General features: G+C 51.4%; 1 protein-coding gene and 1 long non-coding RNA gene across 2 annotated transcripts in view; both read right to left on the bottom strand.

Annotated features, from left to right (window-relative positions):
- Window positions 1–26,539, bottom strand: part of LOC143841557 (uncharacterized) — a 45,573-nt gene that overhangs the window by 3,891 nt on the left and 15,143 nt on the right. The gene's annotated exons all lie outside the window — the stretch shown is intronic.
- LOC143841697 (uncharacterized) lies at window positions 10,298–11,432 on the bottom strand. The gene is made up of 3 exons (XR_013232753.1): window positions 11,149–11,432; window positions 10,824–10,903; window positions 10,298–10,480 (listed from the first exon to the last, which is right to left on the bottom strand). It is a non-coding gene; the product is annotated as an uncharacterized LOC143841697 (long non-coding RNA).

Genomic DNA, 26,539 nt, shown 5'->3' with positions numbered 1-26,539 from the left:
CGTTTTCGTCTGTCATCACAGATCCGACTGGTGAAAGGGTCCATGACCCACCAATGACGTACCCTAATCAATGAGGTCGGTCTTGGAGGTGCCATGAGATTTCCACGAGATTTTCAAGCCCAGTCGGCCTGGTTCCAACCCACTCCTTGTGCTGAGGGCCACAGGGGGCTTGAGCCCAGGGGTTTTCTCTCTTCTCAACACTTCCGCCGCTTCCACCCGCCTTCCTGCCCTCTGTTCCACGGCCGACTGTAGCGCCTCCTCACCCGCAGGCTGTGCCTCTCCTCCGGCCAGGGGCCGACCTTGGCCCGTTTGAACAGGGCCCTTAAGCGTTGGAGGCTAGAAGGGAGAGAGAGAAGAGGAGGGGAGTCACTGGCCTGGCAGCACCCTGTGTCCACAGTCCCCCCCACCTGCCCTTATATCGAAGAACACTTGAGGGGGCCTCTCTGGGATGAGGGCCGTTCCCTCCGTCTCCCGCTTCTTGGCTCGGCCTTGATGGACCTCCCCTTCCCTCCTGGTCAGCCAGGCTCCCTGGTCAAGCCAAGCCGGGCAGGAGGAGGCTGGGCTGAAGACTGCCAAGGCGGATTTGGGGAGAAAGTTTCCAAATTGAAACCGCTCCTTGGCATATAAAATCAGTGTTACAGTTGGAAGTGGAATACAGAGACAGGAAAGCAAAAAGACACAGTAAATATACAAAGCTCTCCCAGGAATTAATATGCCAGAAAATTGTCCTGAATAACAGTCCAGATGCAGTTTGAGGGCACCTTGCAAAAATCTGGCCATATTTCTCTGTTGATGTTCTCCAGAAGGAGGGGAACCTGGGATTGATCCACTGTGTGGATCCACTGTGTGCCAGACTTTTCCCGGGGAGAGCACGAGGGAGAGGGAAGGAGGGGGCACAAGCACATGAGAGAAAAGCCGATCAAAATGCCCCTGTAGATGGTGCTGTATTTTTTATCCTTGTTAATTTCAAAAGTATCATAGCCTGCTTAAAAAATAGGCAGAATGATTTTGGATCTTTGACGCTAAAAACCAACCCTGCAGGGATTGTAAGGATTTACAAGAAGAGTCTCCCCTGCAGAAGCACATAGGGCGAAAAGCAATCATGATGTCCCAATTTGGTTCTTGGACATAGCCCAAAGTTTTTTATCCTTGTTAATTTCAAACGTATTATGGTTTAATTAAAATAATCAGGTTAATTTTGGATCTTTGGTGCTAAAAGCCAGCCCTGCAGAGCGGGCTGTTGTACAGTTTTATACATAGGGAATGCTCTGGGACTCCAGAAGGGTTCTCTGTGTGACTGGAAGAAGTTTCAGAGAGTGTGGCAGGAGATGGTAGGTGGGGTTTTTTTTGGGGGGGGGCTCGGGGGGTGCATTTCTTCCCTTCTACACTCGGTATCCAACCATGGCCTGATTAAAATAACAAAATGATTTAATTTTGGATCTTTGGTGCTAAAAGCCAGCCCTGCAGAGTGGGCTGTTGTACAGTTTTACACATAGAGAGTGCTCTGGGGCTCCAAAGGGGTTCTCTGTGTGGCTGGAAAAAGTCTCAGAGCGTGTGCCAGGGGTGCTATGAAGGGTTTTTTTGGAGCTCCAGGAGCGCGCATGCTACCAGCATTTAAACGTGCTAAGGAGCGTGTGGGGCTCTGGCTGGGGACTGCCTTTCAAATGGGAGAGAGAGAAGGCATCCAGGGGGCTTTCTGCTACTGCAGGACCCTCTACCCCATGGAAACCACACCAGCATATCTACCGCAGAGTCAGGATGAATATATATATTTCAGTTCAAGCACATAGCTCTCAGCCTGTATGATCTGGCTTTCTAAGGAATTGCTCAGCCAGTTTGCCTACTGAATAGCTCACATATGTCAGAAAGGAAAAGGCTAGTTAGGCTCTCCCCCCCCCCCTCGAAACGTCAGGGAGTGTTGATTGTGGCTTGCTGGAGCTTGGGTGTCCAGCGAGTGTGTTTCGATGTGATCAGTAGAAGGGTGGGGTACGACTAATGGGTTTTTTCCTTCTATCGGGGGGGGGATATCTGATCATTCGTGGAATAGAAGATAGGAATTTCTGAGTGCACTCTTAAAACTGACCAACATGAAGTTTTTTATTCTTGTTCATGTCAAAGTGGCAGGCCTTCCCCCCCTGATACACAGAGCCTGAAAGCAGCTGGCTGTATACAGTCAACTATGTGAGAGCCTCTGAGTTGACTGCTTTATTTTTGGAGGGTGGGTGCCCAAGGAGATTCACAATAGAAAGAAAATACATAAAATATATCACATAAAATAGATACAAAAGCAAATTTTAAAACCACACTGTAGGACTACTTTAATCCGATGCAATCCTAAGTAAAGCCGACAGCTGCCTAGTAAGGACCAAAAGCGGGAGGTTCAAGTGTACAACCCAGAGGAGCTTATTCCACAAGTGTGGGGCTGCCGCTGAAAAGGCCCTTTTTTCATGTAGCCACCAAATAAGCTTCTTTGGTTACTGGGACAACCAGACAGGCCTCTCCCAGTGATCTTCATTCCAGGACTGAGTTTTTCTAGGCAGTGGTATATTTTGTGTACAAGGAAGCCCTCAGACGTGTGAGCTCTCACTTGCTGTCTGCCATGGAAGGCCACATGGAGGGTCACCATCTCACTGAGAAGAATTAGATCGACATATTAGGGAAGGTCTTGTCATTGGAACACAAAATCAATAATTTGGCTCTCAAAAGCTGCTAATGGGGATCTGATGTGGACTTGAACCGTGGAAAACTTGTCCCAAAGTTGTTTCACTAATTAAAACAATAAAAAAATGCCCTTCTCCAAGCCTGGATGTGTGTGTGGGGGGGCGGGGGGGGGAGTTGAGCATAATACAGATTCCTGTATTTTTCCTATACCAGGACTTAATGGACCTAGGGAAGGGAGGAAAATTTCCAATGGGGTAAATAACAGATGGAAAGGAGTAAGTTCCTCATTACCACAACACCAATCTAGTCACACACACTCAACTTCTATCTAGGGCCAAATTACATGCTCAGTTTTCTGCTCTGTGTCTGTCTCCTAGATGCTATTCCTGGGTCATCTCTTGCCTCCCCACAAAAGCAGCCTCCCCCCCCTCCCATATGTGTACTTTTGTTTTATAGTCTTGTGTTAATGCCACACAATAATAAATACCGGAACATAGACAGAGTGTAAAAGAACACAACCCCCACCCCTCCACCTTCCACAAAATATTCTCAACACAACGTGTTTAATCAAGAATTTTATTTATTTATTTGGATTTTTATACAATGTTTAAACAAAGTTATACCCGATAACAGCAATGTTCCTACACGTTCAGAAAACCTCCTGTCAGCAATCTGAACAGAAGTTTGTTCAGATATACAAAGTTAGGGCAACTCAGTCTGTCAATTTGGTATAGAGGTCTCCAACATAGGTTTTAAATTGTCATGTCTTTTAAATATTCTAAGGGAATGCTCAGTGCAAGCAGGTGTGGACAGACAGCTCTCTGTACAACAGGGTGCTTTCTAAAAATGCTTTTTCAATTGCACTTTGGGTTGCTTTAGAACAAAGTAGGGTTGAGGGGGGAACGTCAGATTCCGTTATTTTAGCGGATGTGTAAGGGGGCGTGGTGGGAATAGGCTGAGGCTCCTGTATCTGTTTCAGTATTGATCAGCGATCCCTCCGGGGGGAAAAAGCAGGGTGTGTGTCTTAGCGGTTCCTCCACTGTGCCCAGGCCTCTGGGGGGAAAAACCAGGCCATTCCCCCCTCCCCCAACACCCTTCAAACACAATAATGGGTTTGCAAAACTTTGAGCTCTCCCCCCCCCCCGCCCCCACACACACCCTGTACACAGAACCCTGAAATTTAAGATTCGGTTATTTTAATAATTGGATATACAGTCAGTTAAATGTTAAACGATGAATGTGTACTGTTCATTACAGCCCCTTGATATTTCACCACAACAGGAGTTTCCAGAGACCACATGGATCTTGCAAACTCTTCTCTGGTGTGGAGCAGTTACACTCTTCAGTTTAGCCTGCCTCGAAAGGGTGTGTTGCGAGGGGGCTACAATTGTTTGTGTGTGTGTGTGTGTGGGGAATTAAATGCAAAATGCTTGCTTTTCCATTGCACTTTGCGTTGCTTTAGAACAAACCATGAGATGAGGGGAATCCTGCTCATAAAAGAATAGCCAGTCAAGGACTTCCATACGTAGGGACTGTCCTTAGTATCTACTGTAGAGCACTGCAGGCACGGCAGCACTGGCATTGCAGGCTCACACTGATTTTACCCCCATTTTCCTGTTAAGGTTCAGACGTTCTGTTTACTCAGACTGACTCTGCCTCGATAGTTAGAGTGCATCTCAAAATATCTATTTCAGTAAAGGAAACCATAAATCTGTAGCTTATGTTTCCTATGCACATTACCTATTTGAGACATTGCTTACCATGAGAGTGATCCGTTGGGGGCTACAATGGACACAAGCATCAGCTTTAAAAAAATAAAAGATAAAAAAAGGACTCCCCATGTTACCAATAGTCTATGGAAAATCACAGTATTAGCGTTTTTCTTTGGTATAACTGGAGAGCAGGTAGCGTCTCGGGTGGTTTTTTGGAACTTGTCTCTCTCTTGTCCCCCGAAATGAAGCACGGTGTGGATTATTGAGTTTTAAATTGTAGACTTTAAGATTCAGTTATTTTAATAATTGGGTATGCATTCACCTCAACTTTGGATTCCATTAGTCAATATCCAGGCAGTCTCAAATGCAACCTTACCACATGTCTAAAAGCAGTTGGTGGATCTGAAGGAGTAAGAGTTTAAAGAGAACCTGCCACGTGTGAAAAATTTTCCTGTCACTCTAGGGGGAGACTCGCCCCCACCTTTTACACGGCATGCCCCCTCCCCCCCTACATCGAAAGAGACCCCTATCAATCCACCAATCAGTTATCAATCCAATAGGATCCAGACTGCATCTTTCCAGCTTGTCAACACGAAAATCGTGTGAAGCCCCGCAGCGCTAGAAGAGAACCCCTGCAGACCCGCCAAGGAGACCCCCTTGGCTCCGGACAACTCTTTGCCACTCTTGCTCCCTTTCCTCCTAGGCAGGCTGGCAACAGTCTGAGAGGACCATACTGCTCTCTTGATAAGAACCAGGGGTCAAAAGCAGTCCAACCAATATGCAGAAATATAGTCAGTTTCTAATAACTGTATGATCAATCGGAAGATTGCAATCATTTTATTTACACCATAATGAAAGGGTACTCATGGCCTGAAGATATGTTGCAGACCTTCCCGTAGCCTCCAGTGGGATGGTGTGCCTTCTTGGGAAGCCTCCAGAAGGCTGATGGTGCGGATGGTGAGTGAGGGTCCCTGTCTGCTGCTTTACAGCCACTGGGGTTTCCTTCCACCAACAGCACCACCCGGCATCTGCCACTGGCTTCTCATTCTAAGGAATTTCCCCTTTCCAAGGTCCAGCAGTATCTTACCATCCCTCCCAAACTCTGTGTTAGCCTGGGCCAGTGAGAATTCAACTTAGTCTTGTTGAGCTCTTACTGCCTTGTGTTTGCAGTCCCAACGATGTGGCTCCGTCTCGTTTCTCCTTTCAGGAACCACAAGTGGTGGTGTTAGCAGAAAGATAACCCATCTGCTTCTCCATACTTCATTGCAAGCATATTTGTTTTAGATCACTTACCAATTATGGATTTTAAATCACATACAAGGTATATTCTTTCATTATGCCTGGATATTATCAAACATTTCAAAACATAAAAGTGACGGAACATACCAAAGTCTTTCTGGTTCCAGGCACTTCCACCACCCCATGATTCACTTCTTGGTCTCTTTCAGCCCGCTTTCTCTCGAGAGGAGGGGGAGGGGTACCACGTGCTCCCCACTGCTGAGCCTTAGGTGGAGTGGCGGAGAGGTTCCCAATACTTTCTGGGGACCTGGGGAGTCCAGTCTCCCCCCTCAGGCTGCTTCTGCGGAGAAGCAGCAGGGCCTGAAGATCCATCGCCAACCTTCCCATAGCCTCCAGTTGAATGGTGTTCCTATATGGACGGCCTCCAGAAGGCTGATGGTGCGGAGGGCCAGGCTGCAGACTGAGGCTGCTCATCAGACGTCATCAGCTGGAGAGCTAAGGAGAGACTGGGACCCTTGACTGGTGCCTGCCTGAGCTGGGCATGGAGCCATGGAGTGCCACGGAGCCCCTTGACCTGGCTAGCCTCCCAGGGTACAGGAAGGGAGGGAAGACCCATGTTCCTTCCCCAGACCTCCAGGGAGAGAGAGAAGGGGAAAGTGGCGCAGATGGAGACTCCCGGGAGCTCCAGCCTGTCCCGAGGAGCTGGGTGCTGAGCTCCACTCACCTCATCGATGTGACTCAGCTTCTCTCTGGCTTTAGTTTCCGTCCTGAGGGTGCTTGGGCAGAGAAAATGAAGGACGCCCCTGTTGAACTCCTGCCTTTCTCATATGAGGCGAGTTTATTTATTTGTTATATTTTTAGCCCCCCCTTCTCTGGCAACAGTCTTGGGGAAGCTGGTAACAATTCCCCTTCCCCCCCACCTGTATTCAAGCTGGTGTCAGAATCTTTGGCTCTGAAATAAGCCAACGTGTTATTGAAAGAACATTTCTTTATTCAGCGAAAGACATGTGCATTCTCAATGTAGCGGTAGAAAGAAAGTCCCTCCCCCGCTCTTGCCCCGAACGTCCGGAGAAGCAATCGCCATCTTTTCCCCTTCAGACCTGCGAAAGCAACGAATGAGCAAGGCTTCTCTGGCTAAAGTCCCTCCACAGAAGTGATTTAAAGCAAAACAAAGCTCCCTAAGTTCCCAAGCGCAACACAGCCCCCTGTTCAGCACTGCCTGTAATTTCGGCCACAAATCGCACCCGTGGGGGGGGTTCTACTTGAGGAGCGTGTAAACGATTAATCGCCAGCTCCTACGCCAGCAAAAAGGTCTTTCCGATGCAACGATTGAACACAGATTCGTTGCAACGGGTGTGTTTGGTTTTGCAGAGGGTGAATCCACTTTTCCCGATTCCCCGAATATCGCTACAACAAAGCGATTTTGGCGCTAGTGTTGCAGGAGTGTTGCAGATTGCTCACGACGTCATGCGTAATGCAGTTTTAGTGGAGAAAACAAAATGTAAGACTAGTGCTATATTAAAGTCGTGCGGAATGCCCCCAGGATTTATACCCCTCCCAGTCCCGAGAAACGGAAGAGGCTGTGAAACTCTCAACCCTAAGGTGACCCCTGGGGAGAGCAACAAAGTCTTTGTCCCATCTGGTGCTGGACCTGAAACACTTAATCCTTCCAGTAAAACTGAACCCTCCTGGGGCCCGTGGATCCTGGCCCCTGCCCCAGTGGACTCTGGAGCATCCCACTCTCCTAGGGACACGTCATTGGCTTCTCAGCATCAGGTTCCCTTGCCTAACAAGACTGAAGTCTTCCAGGTGGAGGCTGTTGCTGGATGCCCACGTCGGTCAAGACCAGTCATGCAAGGAACCCAGCCACTTGCCCTGCACGTTCCAGGCTACAAGAAGACACCCACATTCATTTCATTTATTTATATTTGCATCTATATACTGCTGCGGTTTATGCCTTGCTTTCCTCTGGTCCTGGATACGGACGAGGCCTGCGTGTTTCAACTCAGACCTCCCAAGAAGTTCCTGAATCAATGCTGATTGGGGTACTTTTTGGTCCAGCCTTGCCGAACTGACAACATTCTGTATTCAAAGGATCCAAAACAGGGAGGCCACATTCAGCAATTCGTGTTCAAATCGGCCATTTAAATGCATCCCCCTTTCTTTCTTGAACTGTGATTGATAAGGCTGGAGGGAAAAGAACGGAGAGAATGACTGAGAAGCCAGAAAAGGATAAAGCCCCGCAACCAGAAACCTTTCTCAGGGCTGTGGACAACACAGAGGAAGACACAACTGCAGAACCTCAGGAACCAGAAAGGGGTTGCAGAGGGGGGTGAAGACTCGCAACTAGAAGAAGAAGAAGAAGAAGAAGAAGAAGAAGAAGAAGAAGAAGAAGAAGAAGAAGAAGAAGAAGAAGAAGAGTTGGTTCTTATATGCCGCTTTTCTCTACCCGAAGGAGACTCAAAGCGGCTTAGTCACGTCCCCTTTCCTCTCCGTTGCAACGAATCAACGCATATTCGTTGCAACGTTTGTGTGTGTGTTTTTTTTTAACCTTAAAGGGAAAGGGGCTTTTCGGGAGCATGATAACAACCGCTCATTGGCTGTTCCGTTTGATTGACGGCCAGGGGCGGGAACAAGCACAGAAAAAAATCGCTTCCTTTCTAGTGATTCCTGAAAGACTGGAAACCTGTGAGGAACGAATGAAACGCTACTGGATTCCACTACAAATGAAGATATGCGGAACGCCGAGATTCCACTCTTTAAAATAGCGTTTCCGCTTTGTGAAAGCAATTGGCAACATTGGTCCTTGTGCGGAATGGCCTCTGCTTTTACCCCAGCAGTAAAAGCATGAGTTGGACCTGCTGCGCCACCGTTCTCTTCCTTCGAGACGCATGGGCCTGCCTGCTTCCCTGAACCTGCCTGGGCCCCATAATTCCTCTGTGGCGTAAACCAGTCCTGGGTAGGGGAGGGAGACTGGAAACTGAGCATGCACCCCAGTGTGGCCCCGCCCACCTAACCAGGCACCCTTCCTGTCTTCTAAGCAGCCCTCAGGTCTCAAGCGAAGGTCGATCAGGAATCCAGGGAAGCAGGGTGCTCCACCATGCCAGCTTCATCAGGAAACTGGTCTGAGAGGCTTTCGAGGGACTGGTCCTGCAGAGCATCCTTGCACCAGGCTAGGTCTTGGACCACTAACCGGAACTCGACTCTACAGGAGGCTTCTGAGGTTAGCTGCTGCTGCAGGACCCGGATAGGACCAAGAGCCCCTCCTATCTTCCCTTGGACGGAGGAAGCAGCTTGGAAGTGGCACAGAAACTCCCCATGACTATTCATCAGGGGGACTCCGCCTCCATCTGTGGTGTTGGCTGCTTAGGTGCTTGGTCCTTCAGCTGGCTCCCGAGGAAGATGACCCTGGTCTGATCTCACCCTCATGTCCAATGTGCCCTGGGCCAGGAACACAGGCAAGGCTTCTGGCTTCTCAGGAGGAGTGACCAGACACGTCCCAAGAGGAGGGGGAGCCACTGGGGACCGCTGCAACAGCTGCCAATGAAATGACTGGTTTGAGAGGCTTGGTTTTGCTCCAGAGTCCCAGCATGAGAAAGGCAGGAGGAGGAGGAGGAGGAGGAGGAGAGGGAGGAAGGGCACTCCTACAGGGTCTTCTTTCCTCTGTAGGGGAGAGAAGAAAAGCAGGCAGGCCCCTGGGTCAGCTCACTTGCCCCGATAAGGAAATTATGGAACAGACCACTGACTCGCTTCTAGGTTGTGGTCCCAAAGGGGCAGGTCAACCTGCAGTTTATCAGAAGGGACTTCCTCAAAAGGAGCCCTTGTTGCCCAGAGGCAAAGGGATCACGAGAAACAGCGACAATCGACAGGAATGTGCACAGAGTGTAGGAGATCTGTGGCCCACACCTCCTGCGACAGCATGGCTCCAGTGGTTGAGATGGGTGCATTGGCCTCTTTCACGAAGGAGAGCATGGGGTCGGCATGCCAAAGAACAGGGTCAGGAGGAAAGCAAGTCTTCATTACCTGGAAGCCCTCTTGAGTGGCTGAGATGAACTGGAATGGTCCCCAAGGATCAAGAATCTTGATTTACCCAACAGTCCAAGGGGTGTCATGGCTGGCAGACTGGCAGTCGTATTTTGGAATCCAGACAACTCCTTGAAGGTCCTTGTGGTTGCTCCCACAGGAGGGAGGTCTAACGCTTGGCTATAATGTGGAGGTATGGGATTATCTCAAAAGTCTCTGGTGGTCTGGTGGGGGGCACATGACGCTGACCTGGCATGTAACCGGTGCTCTCTGCAGTCCCAGCATGGGAAAGGGTGGTGGGAGGAGGAGGAGGAGGAGGAAGGGCACTCCTGCAGGGTCCTTTTACTCATCTGTAGGGGAGAAAAGAAAAGCAGGCCGGCCCAGGGTCAGCTCTCTTGCAGCGGTCCATAAAATAGGCAAGAGATAGCAGACTTACTTCTGAGTAGGGGAAAGCCAGCAAGGGCCTTCCTCAGAGGAGCCCTCGTGGCCCGGAGGCAGAGGCCTTTCAAGAACAGCGACAAACGAGGGCCCGCCAGAGATTATAGAGCAGGGCAGAGAGGTTGCTCCGAAGGTCTTCGATTTGGGGAGATGGAGAAACGCTCCCAATGATTCCTGCCCTCTTTTCAGCCTCAGCAAGGGGGTTGGGATGTTTGGCCCCCCCTCTATGCTTGATCTCCCCATCTACGCACCTCCTCCTCCAGCAGGGCCCTGGCCTGGCCCAGGAGGGAGAGGAGGACCAAGAGGCCTCCCTCCCTCACCCACCGCCCGTCCAGGCTCAGGGCGTCCTCCAGAGCGGCCTCTTGGAGAGAGAGCCTCTGCCTCTCCCTTAGGTGACCTCCGAACACCTGAAACCAGGAAGAGACCCTGTCAGTCCTCTCCCAACCCGTCCTGGTCCCTCTTCTCCAGAGGTTTTGGCTCCTTCTTGCCCTCCCTCCCTCACCCCTTTTTAAAGGGAGGCTACAAACAGCTCCCCTGTGAGGAAATGGGATTCAGAGCATGCTCCAGAGCTGTGGCATGGCGAAGGGAAGGGGGGACTCCCAGTCTCCCTGCACACCGCTGATGGAAGAATCCCCCAAGGGAGCTCTGCTGTGTCCTTCCCGGGGAATAAACCAAGGCCCCTTGACCCAGGCCCAAGAGGCGAGGCCTTTCCAAGACTGCCTGGCCAGCACCACAGACGGGCCTCCGTACCTCAGCTGCCCCTATGAGGTGGGCGTAGCTCTCCCTCCAGGGCCGCTCTGGGTCCTCCTCCCAAGTGAACTTGCTCCGGCCTGAAAGGAAGACACCGGGGGGAGCTCAAGCAGACTGGCCCTGCTCAGAACAGCTGTGCTTCCTCCTGGCCTGGGGGTGGTTCCTCCCCCTCCGCCTGGGCCTCGCTGGTCTCCCCCTCTGGCACCAGTGGAGGGCTGGGGTCGTGGGGACCAGAGGTCTGGAGGCCGTGGCGGGGAAGGCTTATCTGGAACTCCGTGGCTCTTAAGGGAGGGGGTGCCCCACCCCAGAAAAGGGACCCACTCACCCTTCTGCGGGGCTTGCATCAGCTGTCCCATGACCTCCCTGGCCTTCTCCCGGACCTCCGCTTCCGGGTCGGCCAGGGAGACGGAGAGCTTTGCCACCAAGTGCCCGAATGTATCATGGCTGATGATCTAGATTGGAAGCAGAAGAAGAGGCCTGTCTTGTCCATCCAGAGACAGCCCAGGAGCCCTGAACCACTGGGGTCTTCCCCCTCCTGACCCTCCCCACTGACCCTGGGGGGGACCTTAGAAGAGAAGGAAGAATGTCCCAGGGGTAGACACTCTGGCATTTCAGGGAAGAGTCAGGGAGGGAGGGAGGGCGCTTTGGACACCAAAGGACCAGGCCTCATCTTCCCCCTCCCAGAGATGGAGTGGCCCCTCCTCTCTTGCTGGGCTCCACCGGCCATACCCCGCTGGAGGTGGAGGACTTACGTTCAAGCCAGGCATCCTGTAGGCATCCAGAAGGACATCCCTAAGCAGATCAGCTGCCCGGGCTCTGGGGCAGGCCACCTGACCCGGTGCTAGTATAAGAGTTGCTGTGGAAGGAAAGAAGGAAGGATGGAAGCAGCCCCTCAGCCTACGCCCTCCGGCCAGGGCATGGTCCTCAATGCCCCCTCCCCCTGCAGCTCTGCCCACCAAGGACGGGGCTGCTCTTCAGAAAGATCCCCAGAGGAGGTGGGCCCCATGCTTTGAAAAGGGCTCTGTTCCTGTGGGATAGCTGCCTGCCCCCAACCTGCCCCGAGGGGGCCGTCGTCTCCCAGCCTGGCTGGCCTCGGTTCTCCTGTTATCAGCAATCCTCTCCCAGGGAAGGTTGTGTGAGCAGCACAGGGGTTCGCTTTCATGTTTATCTATTTTTTTATTCACATTTCTATACCGCCCTCCCCGAAGGCTTGCGGGCAGCTGGTGTTTCTCAGGCACATTGACTTCCCTCTCTGCCCCCCACATCTCACAGAATTAGACTCCCCGGAAAGCAGAGCCACCATCTCAAGCGGCCCTCAGAGTCCCGGAGGGGACAGGACGGGTGCCCAGTGACCCCTCCATTGGGGTGCTCCCACGGCTCACGGACGGCAGCTCCTTGGGAGTTCTTCCCCCAGGAGAGAGGCAAGCCACTCTGCTGCCGCCACAGAAAGCCAAATTCCGGAATGGGTTTCTAGAGCAGCCAGTTGGGAGGGCCCCCCTCCGGCATGAGGGTGGGGTGGATTGTGCTGAGCCAGAGGTGACCGTGTCTCCCTGCTGGGCTCCCTTTGGATCCCCTCTGCCCATCTGCCTCCCACCTTCTCCAGCTACTTACGTCCAGCGGGGTGTGCAGGGGGCCTTCTGAGGGATCCTCCCGGATCAGACCCTGCACCATCCTTCTCTGCAGCCTTTTTCTGGCCTGATGGGAAGAGCGATCTGGCATGATATGGCTGACCCCCCCTCCCCCACGGCCTGGCCAGGAAGCCTTGAAGACATCACTCCATCTCCAGGCCTCTGGATTTGGCACCCAAAGAGGGACCCTGCCTCTTTCGCCTCCTCCGGAAGTGGCAAGAGGGGGGCTGCGAGCCTGGCAGTGGAGGGCCAAGGAGAGAAGCAGCCCTCCCCAGTCAGGGGCAGTCTATCTGGTTGGGCCACTATCGCTCCCGAGGAGGATCCCCCCTGAAAGTCTCCATGGCTTCTGTGGCCCTCGTGCCTCAGGGGGCTTACCGTTTCCTTGGCGGCCAGGAAGTGGGCGCCTCCTGCAGGCAGCGGCAGCTGGGGAGGAAGGACCCGGTTAATACCCGGAGAGATCCCGCTTTCCTTCCCCCTTCCAAGGTGGCTTCCCTCAGAGCCCTTCCCAGCTGGGGGGCTTTTGGTACCACAGGTGATGCCACGTTCTGGGCTGGGTCCCATCATCCCCTGGGGGGGGCCTTCCTTCCCTCTCGCCCCCCAGGGATCGTCTGGACCATCGCTTCAGCAACAGGTCCAGTGGCTCCCAGGTCTGAGGGTGGGGCTCCATCAACAGCAGGAGACAGAGCCTCCCCCCATCGAGTTCTCTGCCTGCAGTCCATGGCAGCCCCCTCGGTGTCCCCCCAGCCCCACCAGGGGCTCCGAGGGCCACACAGCCCAGCCAGGACTGCGGAGCACTCCTGTGTGGGGGGAGCCCGATTTGCCCCTCAGGCACAAGGCTTCTCCCCACCGTGGGCACTGCTGTCGGGCACAGAAACGGAAGCCCTCAGGGGATCCATTTCGGCTCCTGGCCTCCCTCAGACTACAGTGGGGGAATCAGCAAATTCTGTCACTCTAGGGGGAGACTCGCCCCCACCTTTTACACGGCATGCCCCCTCCCCCCCTCCTTCGAAAGAGACCCTTGACAGGCTCAGGGTGTCCATGGGTGCTACTCTTGTCTCCTCCCCACTGGAGCCCTCCATGAATGCCCCGTTTTCGTCTGTCATTATAGATCCGACTGGTGAAAGGGTCCATGACCCACCAATGACGTACCCTAATCAATGAGGTCGGTCTTGGAGGTGCCATGAGATTTCCACGAGGTTTCCAAGCCCAGTCGGCCTGGTTCCAACCCACTCCTTGTGCTGAGGGCCACAGGGGGCTTGAGCCCAGGGGTTGTCTCTCTTCTCAACACTTCCGCCGCTTCCACCCGCCTTCCTGCCCTCTGTTCCACGGCCATCTGTAGCGCCTCCTCACCCGCAGGCTGTGCCTCTCCTCCGGCCAGGGGCCGACCTTGGCCCGTTTGAACAGGGCCCTTAAGCGTTGGAGGCTAGAAGGGAGAGAGAGAAGAGGAGGGGAGTCACTGGCCTGGCAGCACCCTGTGTCCACAGTCCCCCCCCACCCTTATATCGAAGAACACTTGAGGGGGCCTCAAGAACACTTGAGGGGGCCGCAGGAGGAGGCTGGGCTGAAGACTGCCAAGGCGGATTTGGGGAGAAAGGCCGCAGAAGCCCTTCAGTCTTGTCCGGGTGGGCAGGGGGCTGCAGGGCGTCTGAGGTCTGGAGAGAATCTCCTCTCCGCTGTCCCCTGGGCACCAGATGGGGGGGGGGGCTCTTGTCCCCTCTTGCCTGGGAGGGTGGAGGGACGGGAGAAGGCCTGACACACCCTTTCCCTCCCCTGATGCGGAGCTGAGCGTTCGGACAGCCTTATTTCTGGAGAGCTGAAACCCGGCCGCTTCACAACCCACATTGCTTGGGAGATCGTTCTACGGGGGGGGGGGGGGTCAAAATAGCGGGGGAACAAAATGCAGATGCCCCACTTACATTCTTAGATGTTGTGCAGCCATTGTGTTCAGAATATATACAAATCAATATATACAAATGTACAAATAAATAAATTTACAAATAAATGTACAAATAAATAAGTAAACATATACAAATATAAACGGATAAATATATAAATAAATACACAAATAAATACAAATATATTCAGATATACAAATATATACAAATAAAATTAAAGGTAAAATAAATAAATAAAAATGAATAATATAAATTAATAAAAAAGAATAAATAAATGAATAAAATTATTAAAATAAATAGATATAATAAATTAGTGAAATAGATGGATAAACTGAAATCAGAAAGAAATAAACCAATAAACAAACAAAACACGATTTTTCTCCAGCAATCTCTCCCCAACACCAACTCCAAGGCTCCTTCAACAACCCACAAAGGCCCCCCCCCCCCGGGGAGCGGCAGCCCAGGGCACCAGCAGGGGGTGACGTCACAAAGGAGGCCCTGCCCCCCCCCCCGTCCCACGGGTCACAGTGGCCAAGTTGTTTCCTGCCCTTCCCTCCCCCTCAAGCTTACTTACTTTCCCGGGGGGGGGGGCAGCCTGAGCAGCGATCCCCACCCGGCACAGATTCTGTGTTGTTCACCCAGGGACACAAATTTAAGGTGGTCACAACCCCTTCCCAGCAGGAATGACATTTCCTCCAGGGGCCAGACGGCCACGTGCGTCTATGTGAGGGGACTCTGGGGTGGGGGGGTCTCCTCGGCTCTCATGGCCTCTTTCAAGATGGCAGCCAAGCACAGAAGGATCCAGGCCTCTCTGCCAGACAGGGCAGGGTCTCTCCCCCCCCCCCTTGAGCCCTGGAGGAGGCGGGGACAGATGTCAGGGAAGAAGGGTGGATGAATAAAACATTTTCTGCTGTTGAAAAGCTCTTGTTTTTAAAGCCGCTGCACCATGGTTTGAGAAGAGCACAAAAAGTGTTAAAATGGGCATGGCCAATTCTGTGCACAAAAAAGGTAACCCTCCTGAGCAGGACCAGAATCCACAGTTCCAAATGGAAACCGCTTCTTGGCATATAAAATCAGTGTTACAGTCGGAAGTGGAATACAGAGACAGGAAAGCAAAAAGAAGTCAAAGACACAGTAAATACACAAAGCTCTCCCAGGAATTAATATGCCAGAAAATTGTCCTGAATAACAGTCCGGACACAGTTTGAGGGCACCTTGCAAATATCTGGCCATATTTCTCTGTTGATGTTCTCCAGAAGGAGGGGAATCTGGGATTGATCCACTGAGTGGCACAAAGGGCCAGACTGGACGGGCCCTGGCTTGACCCAGCTGACCTCTCTCACTTTCTTAGGTCTGGGGAAGTGGTGCTCTCTGTTCATGGCAGTGGGGGGGGCAACAGTGGGAGGGCTCTGGCCCTTCTGGTGGCCCCTGGGTTTTGGCCACTGTAGGACACAGAGTGTTGGGCTAGCATCCCCCATGGAGGCTGACATCCGTACTCAGAAGAGGCCTAGAAGTCTCCTGGGGTCAGGCAGACAGCTGTGTCTCAACTCCCCAAAAGAACAGAAACACACCTGTCACTTTAAGGAGGCCCACTGGATTCTGTGTCTCTTGTGGGTCCCTTGGCAACCACATCAGTACTGTCAACCTTTATACACCCTGATTTCTGGAAAGCGGAGGGAGGGAGGGAGGGTAGGAGTGGGCTGGTGGGGCCAAACCAGCCCCAGAAAGGCCCCTCCCTCAAGACCTTTAATCCCCCGAAGGAGGAGGCCCTGCAGCGAAAGGCCCAGGAGCCACTTCTGGAGATCCACAATCAAGACAATTCATCATGATGTGGCTGCAGTGGCTATGGAGCCTTAGGCCTGAGCTGACAGCAGCAGCATCCAACTCTTACTGGGACCTGCCATGACTTGGGGGCCAACGTGGAAAAGCGCCAGACTACTCACGGGGAGAGCACGCGGGAGAGCGAAGGAGGGGGCACCTCAAGACAGACCAGTCAAGCAAAGCAGGCTGGGAGTGGGAAGAAAAAGAAAAAGAAAGGGGGTGAGGCTAAAGGGGTCTCTGCCTTCCCATCTGTAACATTTATAGTCTTCATAGTGTTGCTAATGTTCTCTTTTGAGAATATTCTGCTTACATTGAAAGCCGCCTTGAGTTCCCTGCGGCAGAAATAACGAAATAACGAAATGGGGCAGTCCAGGAGCCAGAAAGAAAAAGCAGCAGGAAAAGGGGATGCAGTGTCCAAGGGGATGATGGAGTGACATCTGTGTCAAAACCTGGAGATTGGTGGTATTTTGCCTCCACCAACCAGGAAGCTCTTGAGGTCAGATGCATAACATGGTGGTAGAGACCTCTTGGGTCATCTAGTCCAGTGTTCCCCAACTGAGGCTAGTACTGAGGGTATACCATTCATCATGACAGGTGCCCCAGCCAATGAGCGTGCAGTATTTTCTGACCAATGAGAGCTCAGAGGAGGCAGGACTAAGGCAGGTGTAAGGTCCTGCCCACGTGGTCAGGTTGGCCCCTCCCCCTGAAATGGGAGGGGTTGGAATTATGTCTTGTTATAGCCTGAGTCTTGGTTTAATTAAAATAAGCAGATTAATTTTGAATCTTTGATACTGAAAAACCACCCCTGCGGGGCGGGTAGGTGTAAGGATTTTACAAGCAGAGTCTCCTAGCACAAGCACATGAGAGAAAAGCCGATCAGAATGCCCCTGTAGATGGTGCTGTATTTTTTATCCTTGTTAATTTCAAAGTATCATAGCCTGCTTAAAAAATAGGCAGAATGATTTTGGATCTTTGATGCTAAAAACCAACCCTGCAGGGCGGGCTCTTGTAAGGATTTACAAGAAGAGTCTCCCCTGCAGAAGCACATAGGGCGAAAAAGCAGTCATGATGTCCCATAGTTGGTACTTGGACATTGCTCAAAGTTTTTATCCTTGTTAATTTCAAAAGTATCATAGCCTGCATAAAATAAGCAGATTAATTTTGGATCTTTGATGCTAAAAAACCAACCCTGCAGGGCGGGCTCTTGTAAGGATTTACAAGAAGAGTCTCTCTGCAGAAGCACATAGGGCGAAAAGCAATCATGATGTCCCAATTTGGTTCTTGGACATAGGCCAAAGTTTTTTATCCTTGTTAATTTCAAACGTATTATGGTTTAATTAAAATAATCAGGTTAATTTTGGATCTTTGATGCTAAAAGCCAGCCCTGCAGAGCGGGCTGTTGTACAGTTTTACACATAGGGAGTGCTCTGGGACTCCAAAAGGGTTCTCTGTGTGGCTGAAAGAAGTTTCAGAGAGTGTGGCAGGGGATGGTAGGTGGGGGTTTTTTTGGGGGGGGGGCTTGGGGGGTGCATTTCTTCCCTTCTACACTCAGTATCCAACCATGGCCTGATTAAAATAACAAAATGATTTAATTTTGGATCTTTGGTGCTAAAAGCCAGCCCTGCAGAGCGGGCTGTTGTACAGTTTTACACACAGGGAGTGCTCTGGGGCTCCAAAGGGGTTCTCTGTGTGGCTGGAAAAAGTCTCAGAGAGCGTGCCAGGGGTGCTAGGAAGGGTGTTTTTGGGGCTCCAGGAGCGCGCATGCTACCAGCATTTAAACGTGCTAAGGAGCGTGTGGGGCTCTGGCTGGGGACTGCCTTTCAAATGGGAGAGAGGGAAGGCATCCAGGGTGCTTTCTGCTACTGCAGAACCCTCTGCCCCCATGGAAACCACACCAGCATATCTACCGCAGAGTCAGGATGAATATATATATTTCAGTTCAAACACATAGCTCTCAGCCTGTATGATCTGGCTTTCTAAGGAATTGCTCGGCCAGTTTGCCTACTGAATAGCTCACATATGTCAGAAAGGAAAAGGCTGGTTAGGCTCTCCCCCCCCCCTCGAAACGTCAGGGAGTGTTGATTGTGGCTTGCTGGAGCTTGGGTGTCCAGCGAGTGTGTTTCGATGTGATTAGTAGAAGGGTGGGGTACGACTAATGGGTTTTTTCCTTCTATCGTGGGGGGATATCTGATCATTCGTGGAATAGAATATAGGAATTTCTGAGTGCACTCTTAAAACTGACCAACATGAAGTTTTTTATTCTTGACAGGCTCAGGGTGTCCATGGGTGCTACTCTTGTCTCCTCCTCACAGGAGCCCTCCATGAATGCCCCGTATTCGTCTGTCATCATAGATCCGACTGGCGAAAGGGTCCATGACTCACCGATGACGTACCCTAATCAATGGGGCCGGTCTTGAAGGTGCCACGAGATTTTCAAGCCCAGTCGAACCAGTTCCAAAAGCGCTCCTTGTTGTGAGGGCCACAGGGGGCCTGAGCCCAGGGGTTTTCTCTCTTCTCAACACTTCCGCCGCTTCCACCCGCCTTCCTGCCCTCTGTTCCATGGCCGACTGTAGCGCCTCCTCACCTGCAGGCTGTGCCTCTCCTCCGGCCAGGGGCCGACCTTGGCCCGTTTGAACAGGGCCCTTAAGCGTTGGAGGCTAGAAGGGAGAGAGAGAAGAGGAGGGGAGTCACTGGCCTGGCAGCACCCTGTGTCCACAGTCCCCCCCGCCCTTATATCGAAGAACACTTGAGGGGGCCTCTCTGGGATGAGGGCCGTTCCCTCCGTCTCCCGCTTCGTGGCTCGGCCTTGATGGACCTCCCCTTCCCTCCTGGTCAGCCAGGCTCCCTGGTCAAGCCAAACCGGGCAGGAGGAGGCTGGGCTGAAGACTGCCAAGGCGGATTTGGGGAGAAAGGCCGCAGAAGCCCTTCAGACTGGTCTGGGTGGGCAGGGGGCTGCAGGGCGTCTGAGGTCTGGAGAGAATCTCTTCTCCGCTGTCCCCTGGGCACCAGATGGGGGGGGGGCTCTTGTCCCCTCTTGCCTGGGAGGGTGGAGGGACCGGAGAAGGCCTGACACACCCTTTCCCTCCCCTGACGCGGAGCTGAGCCTTCGGACAGCCTTATCTCTGGAGAGCTGAAACCCGGCCGCTTCACAACCCACATCGCTTGGGGGATCGTTCTACGGAGTGTGGTGGGGTCAAAATAGCGAGGGAACAAAATGCAGATGCCCCACTTACATTCTTAGATGTTCTGCAGCCATTGTATTCAGAATATATACAAATGTACAAATAAATAAATTTACAAATATATAAATAAATAAATAAGTAAACATAAGTAAACATATACAAATATAAACAGATAAATATATAAATAAATACACAAATGAATACGAATATATACAGATATACAAATATATACAAATAAATATTAAGGTAAAAATAAATGAATAAAAATGAACCATATAAATGAATCAAAAAGAATAAATAAATGAATAAATAAATGAATAAATAAAATAATTAAAATAAACAAAATAAATTAGTGAAATAAATGGACAAACTGAAATCAGAAAGAAATAAACCAATAAACAAACAAAACACGATTCTTCTCCAGCAATCTCTCTCCAACACCAACTCCAAGGCTCCTTCAACAACCCACAAAGGCCCCCCCCCCCGGGGAGCGGCAGCCCAGGGCACCAGCAGGGGGTGACGTCACAAAGGAGGCCCTGTCCCCCCCCCCGTCCCTCGGGTCACAGTGGCCAAGGGGGCTGTTTCCTGCCCTTCCCTCCCCCTGAAGCCTTGGATGACTTTCTTTCCCGCCCCACACGGGGGCAGCAGGAGTAGCGATCCCCACCCGGCACAGATTCTGTGTTGTTCACCTAGGGACACAAATTTAAGGTGGCCACAACCCCTTCCCAGCAGGACTGAGATTTCCTCCAGGGGCCAGGCGGCCATGTGCGTCTATGTGAGAGGACTCTGGGGTGGGGGGGGTCTCCTCGGCTCTCATGGCCTCTTCCAAGATGGCAGCCAAGCACAGAAGGATCCAGGCCTCTCTGCCAGACAGGGCAGGGTCTCCCCCCCACTTGAGCCCTGGAGGAGGCGGGGAGAGATGTCAGGGAAGAAGGGTGGATGAATAAAACATTTTCTGCTGTTGAAAAGCTCTTGTTTTTAAAGCCGCTGCACCGTTTTTTCAGAACAACGCAAAAAAATGTTAAAATGGGCATGGCCAATTCTGTGCACAAAAAAGGTAACCCTTCGGACCAGAATCCACAGTTCCAAATCGAAACCGCTTCTTGGCATATAAAATCTGTGTTACAGTTGGAAGTGGAATACAGAGACAGGAAAGCAAAAAGAAGTCAAAGACACAGTAAATACACAAAGCTCTCCCAGGAATTAATATGCCAGAAAATTGTCCTGAATAACAGTCCGGACGCAGTTTGAGGGCACCTTGCAAATATCTGGCCACAGTTTTAGATATTTCTCTGTTGATGTTCTCCAGAAGGAGGGGAACCTGGGATTGATCCACTGTGTGGCACAGAGGGCCAGAATGGATGGGCCCTGGCTTGACCCAGCTGACCTCTCTCACTTTCTTAGGTCTGGGGCAGTGGTGCTCTCTGTTCATGGCTCTGGAGGGGGGGCAACAGTGGGAGGGCTCTGGCCCTTCTGGTGGCCCCTGGGTTTTGGCCACTGTAGGGCACAGAGTATTGGGCTAGCATCCCCCATGGAGGCTGACATCCGTACCCAGAAGAGGCCAAGAAGTCTCCTGTGGTCAGACAGAGAGCTTTCTCTCCCCAAAAGAACAGAAACACACCTGTCACTTTAAGGAGGCCCACTGGATTCTGTGTCTCTTGTGGGTCCCTTGGCAACCACAGCAGTACTGTCAAACTTTATACACCTGATTTCTGGAAAGCGGAGGGAGGGAGGGAGGGAGGGAAGGCAGGAGTGGACTGCGGGGGGCAAACCTGCCCCAGAAAGGCCCCTCCCTCAAGACCTTTAATCCCCCGAAGGAGGAGGCCCTGCAGCGAAAGGCCCAGGAACCACTTCTGGAGATCCACGATCAAGGATCATGATGTGGCTGCAGTGGATATGGAGCCTTAGGCCTGAGCTGACAGCAGCAGCATCCAACTCTTACTGGGACCTGCCATGACTTGGGGGCCAACATGGAAAAGCGCCAGATTTTCACGGGGAGAGTGTCAAGGAGAGGGAAGGAGGGGGCACCTCAAGACAGACCAGTCAAGCAAAGCAGGCTGGGAGTGGGACGAAAAACAAAAAGAAAAAGAAAGGGGGTGAGGCCGAAGGGGTCTCTGCCTTTCCATCTGTAACATTTATAGGCTTCATAGTGTTGCTAATGTTCTCTTTTGAGAATATTCTGCTTACATTGAAAGCCGCCTTGAGTTCCCTGGGGAAGAAATAACGAAATAACGAAATGGGGCAGTCCAGGAGCCAGAAAGAAAAAGCAACAGGAAAGGGGGATACAGTGTCCAAGGGGATGATGGAGTGACATCTGTGTCAAAACCTGGAGATTGGTGGTATTTTGCCTCCACCAACCAGGAAGCTCTTGAGGTCAGAATCATAACATGGTGGTAGAGACCTCCTGGGTCATCTAGTCCAGTGGTCCCCAACCTTTTTATTACTGGGGACCGGTCAACACTTGACAATTTTACTGAGGCCCAGGGGGGGTAGTCTTTTGCCAAGGGACATCAGCGCCACCGCCTGAGCCCCTGTTCCACTTGCTTTCCTGCGGGCGACCCTGCCAGCAGCAGCTGGGCAGAGGCACGCCGAGGGTGAGCCCCAGCCATGGTGGCCACTGGAGAGCACCAAAGATGAGCAGAGTAGGAGGGCAGCCGCTGAGGAAGCAGCTGGGGAGGAGGACGAGGAGGAGCCGCGGCCCGGTACCGACTGATCCACGAACTGGCACCGGTCTCCGGACCGGGGGTTGGGGACCACTGATCTAGTCCAACTCTCTGCGCAATGCAGAACACTCATAAGTACTCCAGCAGAGCCGATCTCTGCCATCTTGTGATCAGCTGTCATTCCGGATCTCCAGGCCGCACCTGGAGATTGGCCACTCTATCCAGAGGGCAAGACTAGAGGGCACAGCTTGTCACAGGAGGCAAAACTTCCTAACTGGGACAGAAAGCTGCCCCCTTTGGGTGGAGCCCGCTCTTCCTTGGCAGTACGTGTGTGTCTTCGAGCAGAAGGTGGTGAGCTTTCTCTTGGACAAACATCAGCGTAGACTTTCTGCATTGAGCATGGGGGCGAGTCAAGGAGGCCCTTCTGCCTCTTGGGCTCTTGTTTGGGCCTCCTCCCTGCTACCAAGGTCTTTGGAAGCCTCCAGGCCAACCCCAGGGACCTCCCGTCAGGGGCAAGTTGCAGCACCTTCTTGGGGAACCCAAGTCCCAGGTGTGCCATCAAGGCTCTTCAGCACGAAGAGGAAGGGTCTGTGACCCCCTCACCTTCCTGACTCGAACTGGCCATGTGTGTGTGTGCGTGCTACAATTTGCCCTTCGGTTGCCCAGGGAATCTACGTGCCCATTCCGCACACATAGCACTTTCAGTGTGCTTCGGCAGCTGGATTTTCCTGTGCAGAACCGAATAATCTACATATAAAGAGCATTGAAAGTGCATTATCTGTTGTGTGCAGAATAGGCCCTGATGGGTTACACATAGATTTCCAAAAGCTTTTTGCTCCTTAAAAAATGAATTCTTCTGTCCCTCATACCTTTGCATACCCTTCATGAAAGGCTGTGAAATTAATGGCGGGTGGGGGTGAGGAGGAGCAAAGCCTGTGTTTCTCAGCTGGGGGAGTGTCAGAATGCTGTGCTTCTGGCATTTGTTCTGATTCTGTTTGATGTGTGGATCCAGTGTGTTTCTTGCACCCTGCTTCCTTCCCTTCTCCCTTTCACACGGTCCAGGGCTGCCTTCCTTGGGGGTCTCCCACCCATTTACTAAGCAGGGCCAATCGACATCAGGCTAGCTTGGACTGACCATGTCAAAGCCCCCCACCCCCCGTTCAGGCTTCCTGTTTGGCCACGATCACCTGGCCCCCCGTCGGTTCTGTCCACAGTGCCGTTGATCCTACTGGATTTTCCGGCTTTACTAGGAATCGTGGCTGTTATATTCTGTACAATTCGCTTGATTGGTTGAATAGTTGTTGTGCTTATGTGTAATCTGCTTTCAACCCTGGGCAGCTGCCATTATGGATTGGTAGTAAAAAACAAAAAACAAATCTAAAACAAAGTTTGAGACACAATATTACAAAATGCCAGTTGTAGTGTGGAGAAATGGTGCCATCTGCTGGCCATGTTTGTTTAGGCTCCTGCTTCTTGATAAAAGTTTATTTTGTTATCGATGTCTGTTGATATTCGGCTGTGCTCTGTTTATACGGACAGAGAAAGCTGGCTTATGGGCTTATCAAGAATGAAGATAACAAAAAAGGACTTTTCTGTTGCTAACCTAAACTGACTTCATTCCAGAGGGAACACTGCTTGTGTCAGCAAACATTATCAGGAGTCTTGAGTTGAGCCTTGTTGCAATATAAATTTCTGTGTTCTATGCAAGATTCCCCTGAAATAAGATCTTATTAGTCCTGAAGGTGCTGGAAGAATTGTTTTTAAATGGAGGCATGCTTAGGTTACCTCCCATCTTCAAGCAGTTAAGCAGTGTTCTGGTGAGTAACTCAGGTAGGCTGCAAGAAGTTCTCCCAAAGTAGAACATTCCCCCCCCCCCCCCCGCCATTTGCAAGAATCACTTTTGCCCTTGATCTTGAACTAGTTTTCTGGAGGGGCTTAATTCTGACACATGTGCAGTGAAGGGATCTTCATGCATCTCTTCTGACTAGAGATGCACAATTTGCAGTATTACCCCACCATCACCACCTTTGGAAAAAAATAGAAATTTGGTTGAAAAATTGAGATAAATACAATGTTTTGCTCTCACGCCTAAAGCACAATTTTTTGCTCTTACACCTAAAGCATCATGTAGCATATAAAGTTTTACTGTTTGGCATATTCATAAAATTCAGATGAATAAACATTTTTCGCCTGAAAATCTGCAAGTACTTGGCTTGCTGGGAGGGTGGTATCAAAGTCCAATGAATGAATGAATGAATGAATGAATGAATGAATGAATGAATGAAAGAGCTGCAAATATGCTATCCTAGTACATCTGGGAGAGGCAGGGCCAATGTTATCGAGAGATGTACAGGGATAGCAAGTCTTTCATGGACGGGGCCTCAGGGTCACTGAGTCCAACCCCCTAGACTTTGCAGGACATTTTCAACTAATCTCTCAGGTACCACAGTTATTTGTTTGTTTGTTTGTTTGTTTGTTTCTCTCTGAGAGGCAGGGAAAAGTTTTAAAAAATTATAGTGAGAGTCTATCAGGTATGTGGAACACAAACCTGCTCTGGGGCTTCTTGTTCCTGATCCCCTCCCTCTCTGTCACAGTCAGACAGGCAGGGAGACAGACAGGCAGGGAGACAGACAGAGACACATGCACACACACACACACCCCTCCCCCTCCCCCGCCTCTTGCCTCCTGTTTCCCCAACCTCCTCCCTGGTCCCTCCTTTAAGGCCACACATGGTCTGGGCCCAGTGGATCTGGGCATTGCCTTTCTGCCTAAACCCCTGAAGGAGCCTTGCGCTCCACCGCCTCCAACGTCCTGGTGATCCCTGGCCTCAGGGAAGCTTGCTTGGCCTCCCCCAGGGCCAGAGCCTTCTCCATCCTGGCCCCCACCTAGTGGGACGAGCTCCCAGAGGAGACCAGGGCCCTGACGGAACCTGAACAGTTCTGCAGGGCCTGCAAAAGGGAGCTCTTCCACCAGGGATTGGGCTGAGGTCGACCCAAACCATCGCTTCCGATTGCCCCCCCCCCCATGAGCCTCTCTCCTACAGCAATCAGTACAGACTCACCCAACCCACTGGGCTTTCAGTACGAATTGATTTAATGCTCTTCCCAGTATGACACCGTTGTATAATGTTGTTTATTATTATTAATATATTATTGTTTATTGTTATCACCACGTTATTACCACAAACGGAGTTGCCTGTATCGTTCCTGTTTCATGTAAACAGCCCTGAGCCTTTGGGGTGGGTGGAATATGAACAAACAAACAAACAAAGTAGCCAAGCTGACCTTTCACCACATTGACCAGGCAAGGCTACTAGTGCCCTCTGTCCCACAATCACCTGGCCACCGTGATCCATGCAACGGTCATCTCCAGGCTAGATGTCTGTAGCTCACTCTACTTGGGCCTGCCCTTGTCCCTGCTCCATAAATTACAGCTGGTACCAAATGCAGCTGCGAGGGTCTTTCCTGGGACACCTTGGAGGGCCCATCTGCAGCCTGTGCTGAGGCAGCTGCATTGGGTGCCTGTTGAGAACTAGGTCAGCTTCCAGGTATTGTTTTTGATGTTTAAGGCACACGAGGTTCAGGCCCTGCGTACCTGACGGACCGTCTGACTCCTTAAGCCCTGCACAGCGTGTTGCCCTCTGCAGTGTCCAATAGATTTTTTCAGGCCTGGCTCCGGCTGGTGGAATGAGCTCCCAGGACAGCTGAGGGCCTTGCGAAGGACGATCCAGTCCCTCCTCTGGAATTGCAGTATTGACATCTTCCTGGGTATTTATTTATTATTATTTATTTGGATTTTTAGACTGCCCATTCTTTACAGCTCTGGGTGGTTTACAAGGAACATTGGGTAAATTTACATGGAACATTATACCAATTTAGAACATTATACAATTTTCAATAGAGCATCACAACAATCTATCAAGGAACAATTCACAACACAACATGAATAGCAACAACACTGGGGAAATCAAATTGTTCAGTCATGGAAGGGCGTCTGGGGGGACCAGCAGATGTTCCGAGTCGGTCAGCCTTAAAGGAATGCCTGGTGGAGGAGCTCCCTTTAGCAGGCCCTGCAGAATTGTGGGAATTCGGGCAGGGCCTGATCTCCTCCGGGAGCTCGTTCCACCAGGTAGGGCCAGGTCTGAAAAGGCCGTGGCCCTTGTTGAGGTCCGACGTGCCTCTTTAGGGCTAGGGATCCTCAGCCAGTTGGAGGAGGTGGAGCGGAGAGCTCTTCTGGGGGTATATGCGGGGAGGCGGTCTCTCAGATACACTGGGCTCAAACCGCATTTGGCCTTAAAGGTGGTTACCAAAACCTTAAGCTTAATCCAGAATTCAACTGGGAGCCAGCCAGTTTGTTTGACCCCTTGTTTGCAATTCCTGCAAGACCGGAAACATGTGAGTAACCAAAAAAGCGCTACAGGTGCATGAATATTGTGCTACAATTTGCACTGTGCGAAATGTCAAAATTCAGCTACAAATTGTAGTGGTTCAGGCTGCCACGGACATCCACCAACATGGCAGATGTGCG

This window comes from Paroedura picta, chromosome 7 (genome assembly GCF_049243985.1).
Source record: "Paroedura picta isolate Pp20150507F chromosome 7, Ppicta_v3.0, whole genome shotgun sequence".
Lineage (NCBI taxonomy): Eukaryota > Metazoa > Chordata > Lepidosauria > Squamata > Gekkonidae > Paroedura > Paroedura picta.
Note: the sequence above shows the minus strand (reverse complement) of the source record. Positions and strands in the feature narration are given on the sequence as shown.